Raw genomic sequence first — 16,255 nt, 5'->3', positions numbered from 1 at the left:
TATTTCACTTTGAGTATACTTTTGTATGTGATGTGAGAAAGCAGTTCAGTTTGATTCTTTTGTACGTAGCTGCCCAGTTTTCCCAACACCATTAATTGAAGAGACAGTCTTTTCTCTGTTGTATATTATTGTTTCCTTTATTGTAGATTCATTGCCCAATAAGCGTAAATTCATTTCTGGGCTGTTTATACTGCTTCTGATCTATGTGTCTGTTTTTGTGCCAGTACCATACTGTTTTGATGACCGTAGCTTTGTAGTTTAGTTTGAAATCAGGGAGCATGATTCCTCCAGCTTTGTGCTTCTTCCTTGAGATTGTATTTGTGGTCTTTTGTTTTTCCATACAAATTTTAGAATTATTTGTTCCAGTTCTGTGCAAAATGCCACTGATGTTTTGATAGGGATTGCATTGAATCTATAGGATGCCTACAGTAATATGATCATTTTAACAATATTAATTTTTCCAGTCCATGAGCCTGGTATATCTTCCTTTTGTTTTTGTCATCTTCAGTTTTTTTCATCAAGGTCTTATAGTTTTCTGAGTGGAGAGACACTTCTCTAGACTGGGGCTGAATCTGTTCCAGTCCTAATTGACACTGGAGTCTCACGCTTGGTGCTCAACCCACTACTATAAAGTAGTTCCTGCCTCAGCATGCTAAAACAGCTCAAACAGTGCATCTCTAATAAACCTCAAGAGGTTCTTGTCTCTGAACCTCTTCTGTTCTGTTTAGGTCCTTTGAGAGATATGCACCCTTTTCTTCTCCTTTATTAGGCTGAAACTTCTTAGAAAAGTACCATGCTGGAATTTCTTTCTCCCCAAAGAGGGAAATTATTCTAGAATTTGACAGTAGTTATCAAAGTAAACAACCAGGTGAATTAAATGACCTTCCGACATCTTTTGTTTGTTTTGTCTCTGATGGTCCTAGAGCTCATTCTGGAAACACTGATCATTTGTCCCTGTTGAGTCAGCTACCACTTTCCTCATGGGCAAAATCACCAACTGATGCTGGCAAGATCATAGCATATCTCCATCAAAATTCAAATGGACCCTTCAAAATCTTTTCCCAGAATTAATCAATATCTTATAAGTAAAGAAGCCCTTCAATGTGTGAAGCCCATTATGGAAGATTATAAGGTTCAGGGCCTCATTATCTCTTGTATGAGCCCCTGTAACATTCCCATTTTACCAGTGAGAAAACCTAAAAGCCTCGGGTGGAGATTTGTCAAGGACCTCCAAGCAGTAAGTAACACTGTTATCTCTCACCATTCTGTTGTTTCTAACCTTTATACATCACTCACATCCATTCCCATTGCAAGTAAATTCTTTACTGCAATGGATTTAGCCAGTATATTCTTCAGTATTCCAGTTAATGAAGCTAGCCAAGACCTGTTTGCTTTCACTTGGGAAGAAAAACAGTTCACCTGGACAGAAATGCCTCAGGGTTATAGTGAAAGTTCTTCTTTTCAATTTCACATTTTAATATTTTTAAAGAAAATTTTGTGGGAGGAGGTAATTTGATATTTATTTATTTATTTATTTATTTATTTATTTATTTATTTATTACTTTTAATGGAGGTGGTGGGGGTTGAACCCAAGACTTTATGCATGCTAGGCTCTACCACTAAGCTACACCCTCCCTCCTTACAAGTCTTTCTTCCTTTTCACAAATTGAAGGCTGATCTGGATGACATAGTTTCCTAGAGGTTCTACTGTGTTCCAATATGTGGATGATTTACTTCTTTGCTCTCCTTCTTAAGCCTCCACACAGAAAGACAGTATCCACTTGCTATAGCTTTTAGCCTTAAAAAGACATAAGGTCACCAAAGAAAAATTACAATTTGCTCAAACCCAGGTTTGATATTTAGGGCATCTGATACTAGAACAAAGGCTACTCCTAGATCCAGATAGACGTCATTGTGTCCTAAGTTTCTCCAAATGCCGAACTAAGTGCCAACTGTGAGGTTTTCTCAAGCTAGTTGTTCACTGACAAAATTGGATTCCAAATGTCTCTCTTATGGCCAAACCTCTACATGTTTTACTCGACAATAGCAAGCCCAACCCAAGGTTTTAAAGGAGAGTTTGATGAACTCAACTGCCCTTGGGGATTCCAATGATCAGATTCCCTTTTTGCTTTTTGTATATAAAAAGGAAATGAATGCCCTTACGGTATTTACCCAAAAGCATGGGGACAACCATCAACGCATAGGTTATTATAGCGAGCAACTGGACCCTGTTGCACCCTCTGCTTTAGAGCCATTGTGACCACTGCCCTTTTGGTTAAGGCCATCAGGAAAATGCTGAATTCTTATCACGCAATGTTTTTCAGCCAGCCACCTCACCTCCTATGAAGCTCTTTTGTTAACTACTCCTAAGGAAACTCTTTTACACTGTAATCACATTAACATTCACCCAGCAACTCTTCTCCCCTCCATCACCAGTGAAGCATCTCACAACTGCTTACCACTCATGGGCCACCTCCTGAGTCCTTTTGATGATCTACAGGAAATTCCATTGGGTGACGCTGGCTTCTGATGTTTTTTACTTAAAAGGAGACAATGGTAAATGCTGTGCTGGGTAAGCTATTGCAATTGTTTTTAATATTGTTGAGGAAGCATCTTTTTCCTGTGGCTACATCTGTTCAATAGGCTGAATTATAAGCTCTTACATGGGGTTACACCTTAGCCAAGGACAAAATTGCCAAAATTTATGCTGATAGTAGATATGCTTTTGGAGTAGCTCATGATTTTGGAAGCAATGTGGCTTCCTTACTTCCAATGGAAATAACATTTTAAATGTCCCCTATGTTCAGAAATTAGGTGCAGTACTTTACCTAGCACTTTAGCTGCTATCAAGATTCTGGGGCATTCTAAATGGCTGTCTGGATACTAGGGAAATCACCTTGCTGATATTTCTTTTTTTTTTTTAATGAAATTGAAATATTCTTTATTTCCTACATTTTAATTTCCATATCTACATGGTTTACCTAAGAACAGACATAAACTTACCATTAGAAAACACACACTCTTTAACACATTTTTATAGCCTGTCTGATGCTCAAATTTCTCTACCCATTTGCTATGTTCCTTTTCTGTCTTACCAGGTATTTTGCTTATTTGATATGGACTCTACTCCAGCCGAGATATTCTGCATGCTTCTATGCTTATTCTAGAAGTATTTGGTTCATTTTATTATATACATTTTATTTCTTATAATTACAAAAGAAGCCCAGCCACTTTCCCCGACCAATTGGCTTAAAATCCTAATATATTGCTATGTTAGGGTGATAATAAATGCAGATGATTTGTAAATATCACTAGATATATATTAGACTGTATACTAGCATGCATGGTCATTTTTATTTTATTAATAAAAGGATGCGGAAAATTTTGGATAGCACAATCATCTCTATGCAATGTTACAAGTCTTTCATAACACAGACGTGCACACAGGATGCCTTGTGGCTCCTCTGCCTACCCTCTGTCTTACACATGTTCCAGCTTTCTTTATGCATGTAGAACACAAAAACCCATGAATGGATGCAAAACTATTACACAGAGATATGTTTCAGTTCTACACATTAACAGCCCTGTAGTATTTCTGCAAGTAGTGCTGCCCTTAAAAGAAGTAACAGTAACCAAACCTGTCATGTTCCAAAGAGATATTTCTCAAAATGGTAACTGAGAAAAACTGACTAGAGAGGCCCAATAATTGACCTCAGAAAAGGAAAAACAAGATTGGAAATTCAACAATTGTTGATTTGGGTAAAAAAAGAGAGAGAGAGAGAGAGAGGGCTCTGGCTTGGATCAAATAGCAATCCAGTCCCATGAGAGACTACAATCTCCACTCTTCACCACCATACATGCATTAAACCGTCGGTCTACTGAAAAAATGATAACCTTCATGGATTAATATTGGCGGGGAACTATTAACTTCAAAAAGTCTCTACCTCACTTGTCCCATTTGTCCAAAGTACAACCCAGGGAAGGCTGTTCGTACTGCCTGCAGACATTTCAAACTGCCTAATGGACCATTAGAGGTCTGGCAAATGTATTTCACAGAACGTCCTCTTCTAATGGATATAAATACGTTTATGTCATGCTCTGTATGTGTTCATGCTGGACTGAAGCCTTCACTTGCGCACAGGCTCCTGCCTCTTCTGTGGCTAAAGTTCTTTTGGAAAAAATTGCCCCTTCTTGGGGAACCGTTCTTGACTTTCATAGTGATTGAGAAACATTTTACTGGCCAAGCACTTCGACAAGTCGGTGCTGTTGGCTGATTTTACAGTAAGTTCACTGTGCTTATCACCCTCAGTCTTCTGGTTTAGTCGAATGCAGTAACTGCACTGTTAAGGCTCCAGGTGGCAAAAATTGTATAGGGCCTCCAAAAGCATTGCCATTGGTCCTTCTAAATCTCACATCCACCCCCTTTTGGAAGTCATAAACTCTCATCCTTTGAGATAGTCACAGGATACCCATTGCACTTGGCTCCTGCCTCATTTGAACCCCAGCTGATATAAGGAGATACTCCGATGTTGCAGAGGCCTAATTGCTTCTATTAAAAATAACCATGTTTTTGTTAGAACAATCTATTCACAGTGTGTCCTCTGGAGACAAAGGCCTCCCAGCATCAGAGTTTTCTACCTACAGATTTCATCTTTTGGAAGAGATACTTTCAGAAGAACTCTCTTCAGTCTCACTGGAAAGGCCCCTATCAGGTACCGGTAACCAACCCTTGTGCCACCAAACTCCAAGGAATAGATTTTTAGATTCAGGTGACACACCTAAGGAAAGTGCCAAACCCTGAGCGGAGCAACATATCACCTGGTGACCCAAAAGTAAAGATTTCCTGGAATTGAAACAGATGATATCCGATGAGACAGCTTTGCCAAGATATCCAGACCAGGTGGGCTGGAAATTTGTGGCCAAATCTTTGTTGATGACATAATGCTTTAGAAGGTCTCCAGTGTGTATGATCATAGCAACATGTGGACTGTAGCTAAAAATTGCCTGAGCATTCTCCCTCCTACCCCTCATACTTAACTCAGTGTGACCTCAACAGGTTTCCATGCTGTGTACTTTCCCCCTGACGTGAGACACCACACCCAGGGAAGTTCTTTCTTGACACCGAGGAGCAAGAAGCCATTGAGACCAGGAAGCATGACTCGGTCAGTGATCCTTTCAGAGAAAGATCTGGGTCAAAAGGAGGAAATGTAAAAAAGTGAAAACAGAAACCTGAAATAAATACAGTTGGGAGACCAGAAGGGGGCGCCCACAGGTCAGATGATAGCAGAACCCAGCAGGAAGAAGAAAGACTTCTTTCCAGACAAGGATTCAGCCAATGAAAAGCCATGGACTCTTTGTTTCCTGCAGCCCTCCCAACTTCCTTTTCCTTTCTATAAAGGTGTTTTCCTTTCCTTGCTGTGGGGATTTGCATATGGCTGTCCATAGTTGCAGACCCCAAACTGCAATGGCCTGCCGATACCAAATAAACTCATCTTTGCTGGAGAAATATCTGGCAGTTTATTTGTTTCAGACTAACAATGTGATTTCTTTTTGTTTTGCTTTCTTTTTAAAAGATCACCCTGGATTCTCCCTGGAGAAGAGATGGGTTATGAAGTGATGTATAAGAGAAATAAGAGAGAAACTAGTTGGGAGCAGTAATTTTGGAGGGCTAAACCTTGGATTAAATAGTATATTCATATCTTCTGAATGAAAATTAATTAGAATAAACAGAAGGTGAAATTTCACAACTTTAATTCCTTCTTTAAAAAGGCAATTTTTCTGTACATCTGTGAGCACTTTCTACTTCATCTTCCTTTTTAGGTTTTATTATAACAAGTGTCAAAAATTATAGCAAAGAGTACAAACATATACATATATGAAAACTTCAATATTAATGCTTCAGTAGGGGTTTGCAGGACACAAAATTAAAAGCAGAATGTTCCCCCTTTTAAATTAATGTACTGTCTGATATATGTTATAACTTATTGAACAGTATGTCACATACCTTGTAGATGAAAGCAAAAATTGTTACAAGTTACTGTAACACTGTAATTTAGTTCTTGCTCATCTAGTTAAACATAGTAAGACCCATGAAAACTGATATACTTTGAATGTTTGTCCATTCAGATATATGTAGCCTCTCTCCTTTTATTCAAGTATTCTATTTTACATCATTCAATGTCATTTCATAATTAACTTTATTAAGATCCTACAGAGTGCTTACACTTACTCTAAGGTATTTTACTAATTGTATGTCTAATGTGAAGGAGATTATCTTCTTCGTATTTTTGAATGCTTCTTGATTTAAAAGGCTTCCATTAGAACATTTATTAAATAGGTAGCTAGCCATCTTTATAAACTGTTAATGGTAATTTCTAATATTTGTTTCAGTTTACTCTTTTTTCTATGTATGTAATTATAGTGTTTGAAAATAATGACACATATTCTTTCTTTCCTTTCTTGCCTTATATATTTGACAAAAGCAACCAAAATAATATTAAAAGAGAGTGGGGATATCTTTAAAGGGGCTACTTAAAAGTGGTAATTTCATATGGTTGAATTTTTAATATTAAATTTTAAAATTAAATATGATTAAGATAAATAATTCACTTAAAAGACAATGATTGTCAGTTATTCTTTTTTTATAATACTGAACATTTTACTCACAAAAAGGCAATGTCAAATATGATTCATCTCAGTAGAAAGACTGAAACTAAAGAATGAAAAAAATAATAAATCTGTAATGATAGCCCAAAAGGAAATGGACGTAGCTATATTTTAATCTAACAAAATAGACTTTAACAGACTTTAAAGCAATATCATTACTTGGAATCAAATGGATATCTTAAAATGAAAAGTTGCCCAATTCTCTTTTTAAAAAATCTCCTGAAATATGTATTCACATAATAATGTTTCTAAAAACATATAAAGCAAACATTTACAGTATATGAGGGAAAGCAGATTAACCTACAACAACAGTGGGAGAATTGTAAACACTTCTCTTATTTATCAAAAATGAAGACAAATAAAAAACCAGAATACTGGTGAGACCACAGAAAATCTGAGCACCAGTATTACAATTAACCTTACATACAATAGAACTTCACCTAATAAATGCAGAATACATGTTCTTTGCATAGTCATGTGGAATATTTTACAAATGTAATACTGTCTTAAAGCCTATCTCAGTAAATTTCAAAGGAATAAAATAATACAAAGCAGGCTTCCAAAATAAAATGTAACTAATCAATGGCAAAAGATAAATACAAAGTTACAATTTTCTTGGAAATTAACTCATGAATCAGAGAAGAAAACATGAGATTTTTTAAAAATTTGAAATGAACTATACAATATCTATATATTGAATTTTGGGGATACAGCTAAAAATTATTTGGAGAAAATTTATAGTCATAAATGCTTACATTTGAAATGGGGGAAAAAATGAAAGAAAATTGATGAACTAAATTTGTGTAAATGAAGGTAGATAAATAAAAGCAAATTTTTAAAAAGTAGAAGACAAGAACAATGAATAAATATTATAGCAGAGATTAAAGAAATAGAAAACAAACATACAATAAAGATAATTAACAAGACCAAAAGTTGATTCTTAGAAAAGACAAATCAAAAATGATGACATCCCAGGTGAGGCTCCAACAAGAATAAAAAGACAACACACATAATCAATATTAGAAATAAAACAGGAGGCATCACTACACATACTGCAGAAATTTTTTAAAGTGATAATATTATGAAAATCTTTGTTTTAATTCTCTAAAATGTAGATGAAATTAATGCTTTCTTGAAAAAATTAATCTCACAAAAACAGATCCTGAAAGAAATAGAGAGCTTCTGGCAGCAAGAATATAATTACATCATTTGCCTTTTGTTTGTTTGTCCTCTTGGCATCTCCCAAAACAATTATGAAAACCAAACAAAGCAGGTAGCATAGCATAGGTAAGAGGTGAGAGAGTGAAAATACACAATGTTTTCAACTGAACTACGCTACGCTACGAATCTCAGATTGGGGGAAGTCATGCCCAGGCGCAAAAGAGACCCATGTGGGACCAGTGGCTGAAGGGTAATGGCAAAGAAAATTGAAGTACAGCCAGAAATTAACACAACATTGTAAACTGACTATACTTCAATTAAAAAGAAAGAAAGAAAGAAAGAAAAAGAAAATTGAAGTAGGGAAGGACCCCAAAAGTCATGGTCCGCAAAATCACTAAATACTTCCACCACCACCCCCACCGTAATAAAAGTGCAAACTAAGAAATAACCTGATGGCTGAATCTGAGAAAAAAAAACCTGTTACTCAGAAAAGTTCTCACAGGCTCCTAGTTACAATTAAGTATGATTTATGGGGAAACATTAAACAGGAAGCAGTACTGACGCAGCCCAAGTCACTCAGAGTCCCAGAAAGACCAAACAAAGCACCTCCTTTCCAAAGAACAAAGATTTATCCTAAAGAAAAACTAATGAAAACTAATGATAACAGGACTTAAATGGAGCGTTGTGAGATCACAGGGAAAAGAAGGTTCAGAGATTGGAAATATGTGGGGATATCACAGGCAGACCCTGGAGAGCCCTGTAAAAGGAAGCTGCGGTGATGCAGAACTCTGACCCCTCACAGAGACCAAGATTGGAAGCTTCTCCAATCAGACTCAGTCCTCTGGGACAGAGAAGTGGATACACAGAAAGGTGCCTTTGGGAGGAAGCATCAGGGACACCGGCAGGGACCTGCCCCATCTCCTCCCATGGCCTCCCTTCTCCATGGTCCTGACAGCATCTCCCTTAATGAGCAAGGATAACGGAACCTCCACCCCAACTCCCGCCCTTACCATCTGAAGCCTCAGGCCCTAGGATTCCTCCCTCAGAGCCACTACCTTTGTTTAGACCCGGGTGGCACAGGTGCCCGGCCCCATGACTATGGCTCTGGCACTACTGGGGTCCTGGCCCCCTTCTCCTTTGTGCTTTCTCCTTTGTCCTCCTTCTTTTCTCTCCTAAAGCACCTGCAACACAGCATAACTCGCTGCTTGACCTCAGAGCTGGTGGAAGTGCCACAGAATGAAGCCCCTCCCCAGTGATGAAAGCTGATAAATGCTTAGCTCAAACACCCTGTGGTAGGATCATTCTGGGGAGCATCTTTGCCTTAGCGTCCAGAGTTCCTCAGAGGGTCTGTGCTCCAGCTGCCCAGAAAGGTAACTGTCTTGATGACGCCCTCTTAGTCTCTGAAGACCTCCAAGTGTACATCTCCATCTCAGATATTTCTCAAGAACTCACCATTCATATCTAACAGGCATATCAAATTTTAAAATGCCTAAAGCCAAACTCTCCATGTTCTTTCTCCCTCTCCAATTTGCCCTCCCACAGACACGTATTTTAGGTGATTGGCAATCCTTTCGGTTGCTCAGAACTTCGCTGCTGCTCTCACATGCCACGTCTGAACTGCAGGAGCCTAAGGCTCTACCTCTGGCCATTTTTAGCACCTCCACTGCCACCATTGGGCCAACACTGTCATCTCTTGTCTGCATTATTGCAGCAGGACTCCATGCTTCTCTCACTCCGCGCACTCTCTTCCAAGCACGAGGTCTCACGGAAAGGAAGTTACATCATGCTGCTACTCCACACAAAGCCTTCCGGTGGCTTCACTTGTCACTCAGAACAAATAACCACAGGTCTTGCTGTAACCCACAAGGTCGTGCAACTGACCCTAAAGTTCTATGCCCCCATTGCCTCAAGCCTCTGTAACAGAAAAGAACACATCTGACTCCTTATTAGATCTGCTCCTTTGGCTTTAACCCTGTGCCCTGTTTTCTAGGCTCAGTCTTGCCAGCTCTGCACCTTTTGTAAAACAATGTTGCCTTTAGCTTGAAATAGACAGGAGAGCCTGTTCTCAAGGCTCTGACCTTTAAGGATATTAACACTTTTGCACTCCTATAAAGACAACAAGTTGCAGAATAGAAAATAACATTTGTTTTCTTGGAGATTTTACAGGAACACCATGGCCTGACCCACGTGGACAACTGCAAGAACAAAGAATTCCTACACCAAGAAGTTTTCAACAACCAACCACACCCTCTCCTCATTTTTTGTATAAAAGGAGCCTGAATTCTGACCTGGGGAGGATGGTTCTCCAAGACATTAGTCTGCCATCCTCTCGGTCTGCCAGCTTTCTGAATAAAGTCGCTATTCCTTGCCCCAGCACCTCGTCTCCCGATTTATTGGCCTGTCGTGCAGTGAGCAGAACGAGTTTGGACTTGGTAACAGACTGAGGGCATATTAGAAGGTTTCTTTGCTTATTTTAGGAAAACCATTATGATGCTTTTGAACTATGTAGCTCTTTGATGTTAATTTCTTCTAAGCACTTGAGAAGTATTTTAATTTATGCTGGCATTTGAATTAGTATGGCATTATTTCAAAAGATAAGAGCAATTCCAAATTTTAAAGAGTGGAAAGCATCCAATCAAAACAAAACCAGAAGCCAACAGGTAACATTGCAGTAGGTAGTATATTTCCTTTGAGAAAGGTGCAAGAGATAATAAGTGTTAGTGAGGATGTGGAGAAAAGGGAAAATTTTTGCCCTGTTGATGGGAAAGCAAATTGGTGCAGCCACTATGGAAAACAGCACAGAAGTTACTCAGAAACTTAAAACAGAGCTAATATATGATCCAACAATCTCACTTCTGGGTATATACACAAAGAGATGAAAACAGGATCTTGAAGAGAAATCTGCACCCCCCTGTCCATTGCAGCATTATTCACAATAGCCAAAATATGGAAACAGCTGAAGTGTCCTTCAAGGAATGAATGACGAATATTCTATGAATATCATTCAGCCATTAGAAAGGAGGATATCCTGCCATTTGCAACAACGTGGATGGATTTTGAGGGCATTATGCTAAGTAAGATGCTAGACAGACATCAGAGAGAAAAAGACAAATATTGTATGATTGCTACTACATGATCTCACTTATACGTGGAATCTAAAAAAGCCAGACTCATAGAAACAGAGAGTAGAATGAGGATTACAAGAGCCTGGGGGTAGGGCAAATGGGGAGAATTTGGTTAAAGAATACAAATTTTCAGTTATAAAATAAATAATTTATGGGGATCTAATGTACAACATGGTGATTGTAGTTAATAATGTTGTGTTTCTATATACTTAAAAGAAATTGCTAAGTGAGTAGATATTAAATGTCCCCACCACAAAAAGGAAATGATAATTATGTGACATGATACAGGTGTTAGCTAATGCGAAAGAGGTCATCGTTTTACTGGATATAAGTGTATCAAATCACCAAGTTATGCACCTTAAACTCACACAACGAAATATATCAATTACATATCAGTAAAGCTGTAAAATTTTTAAAAATATGTATCAGGTCTTTCTTTGATCAAGCAAATAATTTTTCTGTGTTTAGAAAAAATCTATCTCAAACAAGTCTTAGATAATATCCAGCATCTTGTTTCTATAGCTGAACAGCTCCTGTACCTTATCCATCAGCCTGCTTTCTTACAGAAATAGACACCATTCCAATTTTTCTGATACTCTTTTTTTTCTAACTTTCATGGCTTGATAAATCAATGCAGCTGAATTTGATATAAGTTCAGTGTCATTTCTTTTGGAAAGTAACTCACTTTTCTGGGCTTGAAATATTAAGCAAGCAACATCGGAACTCATTCAGAACTTCACCCAAGAAATTGCAGATGTCAGCGAGACAGCCACTCTCCTGAATAACAATCTTGTTGGACAAGTGAATGCAGACAGACCTCATCTCATAATGGAGACCCCATCACAATAGATAATGCAAACAGTAGCCAATTTCTATCTTTTCTCCCTACCATTTGTCAAACCAGAGGTTGCTTGTTTTTCTTCCCAAGGAAGCTGAGTTTCACATTGATGTGATTGAAGTTTCCCTGCAGGATTCCTCTGGGGTCCTTCATAAAATCTAGGTTTTCCTTCAGAGAAATGTTGTTGCTGAGAATAGTCGTCATTCTTGCAGCTGATGCTGCAAAGACAGGACCACTTTTTTTTTTTAATTTCCACACCTTTCTTGGTTACTTGTTCTGAGCCCTGCATGTGGTATGTGCTTAAGGCATGTAGAATTTTTACAATGGAAGTGTTATCTCTGTCCTTCCTAGTCTTTACTCATTTACCTATTTACTCATCTACAATAAACAATATCTGAAGGGTGTGTGTGTATGTGTGTGTGTGTGTGTGTGTTTAAGCAGACAAAGGTGTCTCCTTTCCTTATCGCCAAAATACTTGGTTATCTCTAGTTAGATCTGCATTTCTATTTCTTCACATAGGACTAGATTGCTATCAGGAGGTGTCTGCGAGCAGCAAACAGAGTGTGATGCGCTATATCCTGCAAGAAAACCATCCTCTGCTTGCCTTTTGAGAGGCAAAACATGTTTATACGTGGAGAACTACAGAACATTGACTAAGGAAATGAAAGATGACTTAAAGAAATGGAAAGATATCCTATGTTCTTGGATTGGAAGAATTAATATTGTTAAAATGATCATACTACCCAAAGACATCTACAGATTTAAAGCAATCCCTATCAAATTACCTACAGCATTTTTTCACAAAACTTGAACAAATAACCCTAACATTTATATGGAATCACAAAAGACCCAGAATTGCCAAAGCAATACTGAAGAAAAAGAATGAAGCTGGAGGAATAGCCCTCATGGACTTCAGACAACACTACACAGCTGCAGTAATCAGAACAGCATGGTATTGGCACAAAAACAGACATACGGATCAATGGAACAGAATAGAGACCCCAGAAGTAAACCCACAAAACTTTGGTTAGTTAATCTTTGATAAAGGAGGCAAGAACGTACAATGGAGTAAAGGCAATCTCTTCAGCAAATGGTGTAGGGAAAACTGGACAGCTGCATGTAAATCAATGAAGTTAGACTACTCCCTCATGCCATACACATAAATAAACTCAAAATGGCTTAAAGATTTAAACATAAGACAAGATATAATAAACCTCTTAGAAGAAAATGTAAGCAAAACATTACCTGACATAAATGTTACCAATGTTCTCCTAGGGTAGTCTACTGAGGCAATAGAAATAAAAGCAAAAATAAACAAGTGGGACCTAATTAAACTTATGAGCTTTTGTACAGCAAAGGAAACCAGAAGTGAAACAGAATGAAAACCTGTAGAATGTGAGAAAATATTTGCAAATGATGTGACTGACAAGGGCTTAATTATCAGAATATGTAAACAGCTTATATAACTTAATAAGAAAAAAGCAACAGCCCAATCCAAAGATAGGCAGAAGACCTAAGCAAGCAATTCTCCAATGAAGACATACAAATGGCCAGTAGGCATCTGAAAAAATGCTCAGTATCACTAATTATCAGAGAATTACAAATCAAAACTACAATGAGGTATCATCACACATCAGTCAGAATGGCCATCATTCAAGAGTACACAAATGATAAATGTTGGAGAGGGTGTGGAGAAAAGGGAACCCTTCAGACTGTTGGTGGGACTGTAGTTTGGCACAGCCACTGTGGAAAACAGTATGAAGATTCCTCAAAAGGCTAAAAGTAGACTTACTATATGATCCAGCAATCCCAGTCCTGGGCATATAGCCAGAGGGAACCTTAATTCAAAAAGACACCTGCACCCCAGTGTTCATAGCAGCACTATTTACAATAGCCAAGACATGGAAACAACCTAAATGTCCATCACAGATGACTGGATAAAGAAGCTGTGGTATATTTATACAATGGGATACTATTCAGCCATAAGAAATAATAAAATAATGCCTAAATAATGTTTGTAGCAACATGGATGAATCTGGAGAATGTCATTCTAAGTGAAGTAAGCCAGAAGAGAAAGAAAAATACCATATGATATCACTCATATGTGGCATCTAAAAAAAAGGAAAAAGAAGACACTAATGAACTTATCTACAAAGAGAAAAAGACTCACAGACATAGAAAACAAACTTATGGTCACCAGAGGGAAAGGGGGTGAGAATGGAAAAATTGGGAATTCAAGATTTGCAAATATTAAATACTATATATAAAACAGATAAATAATAAATTTATACTGTATAGCACAGGAAACAATATTCAATATCCTGTAGTAACTTACAATGAAAAAGAATATGAAAATGAATACATGTATGTATATATATGCCTGAACTATCATGCTGTACACCAGAAATTGATACATTGTAACTGACTATACCTCAATCTAAATAAATAAACATATTTCAAGAGGGGAAAAAAGAATATTGTATTTTCATCTTCATTTGTCTCTAGCAATATTAAGTCTTCCAATGAAAAATAAATATTTCTGAAAGATATTAAAGAAGACTTAAATAAATGAAAAACATTCATTCCATGCTCAATGATTGGAATACATAATATTGTTTGGATGCCAATTCTACCCAAAGGGAGCTACAGATTTAATGCAATCTCTATCAAAATCTCAACGACTTTGTTTTTTGCAAAATTATAAAAACAATCTCTCAATTTCACATGAATCTCATGGAACCCTGAATAGCTAAGACAATCTTGAAAAAGAAAAACAAAATTGGAGGACTCACCCTTACTGATTTGTAAACTTATTACAAAGCTACTGTAATCAAAACAGCATGGTACTGGAATAAAGTCAGACTAAAGAACCCAGAAAAAAATTTCATGTATGGTCACACGACTGACCAAAGGGTGCCAAGGCCATTCAGCAAGGGAAAGAATTGTCTTTTCAACAAATGATGCTGGGAAAATGGGACATTCACATGCAAAAGAATAAAGTTGAACCTTCACCTAACGTCATATGCAAAAATGAACTCAACATGGGTCAAAGATATAAATGTAAGAGCTAAAACTATAATACTCTCAGAAGAAAACATAGGATAAAAGTTCATGACTTTGAATTTGGCAATGATTACCTAAATATGACACAAAAAGCACAGGCAACAAAAGAAAAACAGGCAAATTGGACTTCATAACAATTAAAATCTTGTGCATCAAAGGACAGTATCCACAGAGCAGAAGACAACCCACAGACTGGGAGAAAATATTTTCAAATCATGTACCTAGGGAGGGGTTAATATCCAGTATATAATCCAACACCAAAAAACCAAACAACCCATTTCAAAAATGGGCAAAGCTCTTGAACAGAACAGCTCTTGAAAGAAGAGATAAAAATAGCCAGTAAGCACAAACAGATGCTCAGCATCACTAACCATTAGGGAAACGCAAATCAGAACATAAGGTAACACTGCAAACCTATTAGGGTGGCTATTTTACAAAAACAAAACAAAAACAGAAACAAATATTGTTGACTATGTGGAGAAACTGGAAATCTTGTTCTCAGGAATATAGAACGGAGCAGCCACTGTGGAAAATAGTATAAGAGTTCAAAAAAAAAAATTAAACATATAATTACCATATGATCCAGTAATTCTACTTCTGGGTATATACAGAAAAGAATTGAAATCAGGGGGCTTGCACAGATATCTGTACCCCAATGTTCATAGCAGCATTACTGACAACAGTCAAAAAGTGGACACAACTTTTCAAGGGATTTTTAGGGCAATGAAATTATTCTGTATGATACTACACTGGTGGTTACACACCATTATGCATTTGTCAAAACCTACAGAACGCACAACATCAAGAGTGAACCCTAATGTAAACTATGGACTTCGGTTGGTAATAATGTGTCCATGTCAGTTCATCGATTGTACCAAATATGCCACACGGATGTGGGATGTTGAGGGTAGGGGAGTATGTATGTGTGGGTGGGGTGGGCTATATGTGCACTCTCTGTATTTTCTGCTCAATTCTGCTGTGAACCTGAAACTGCTCTAAAAAAAACAGGCTATTAATAAAAAAAATTTTTTTTAAACTGGAAACAACTTTTGTTTTTTCATGTTCCACACCACATGAATGGATAAACAAATTGTGGCATGAACAGACAATGGACTATTACTCTGCCTTTAAAAGGAATGAATCTCATACATACCACAACAGGTATGAACCTTGAAAGCATATGCTAAGTGAAATAAGCCAGACACAAAGGGAAAATTATTATATGATCCCACTGATATGAGCTACCTAGAAAAGTCCAATCCTCAGTGATCAAAAATAGCATAGTAGTTACCAGGAGCTAGGGAGGGGGTGGGAGTGGTGAGTTGTCATTTACGGTTACAGAGTTTCAGTTGCTGATGATGGAAGAGTTCAGGAGATGGATCATGGTGATGGTAGCAGAGCA

Source organism: Camelus dromedarius, chromosome 29, assembly GCF_036321535.1.
Source record: "Camelus dromedarius isolate mCamDro1 chromosome 29, mCamDro1.pat, whole genome shotgun sequence".
Lineage (NCBI taxonomy): Eukaryota > Metazoa > Chordata > Mammalia > Artiodactyla > Camelidae > Camelus > Camelus dromedarius.
The sequence above is the reverse complement of the archived record's forward strand: the minus strand, read 5'-3'. Positions refer to the sequence as shown.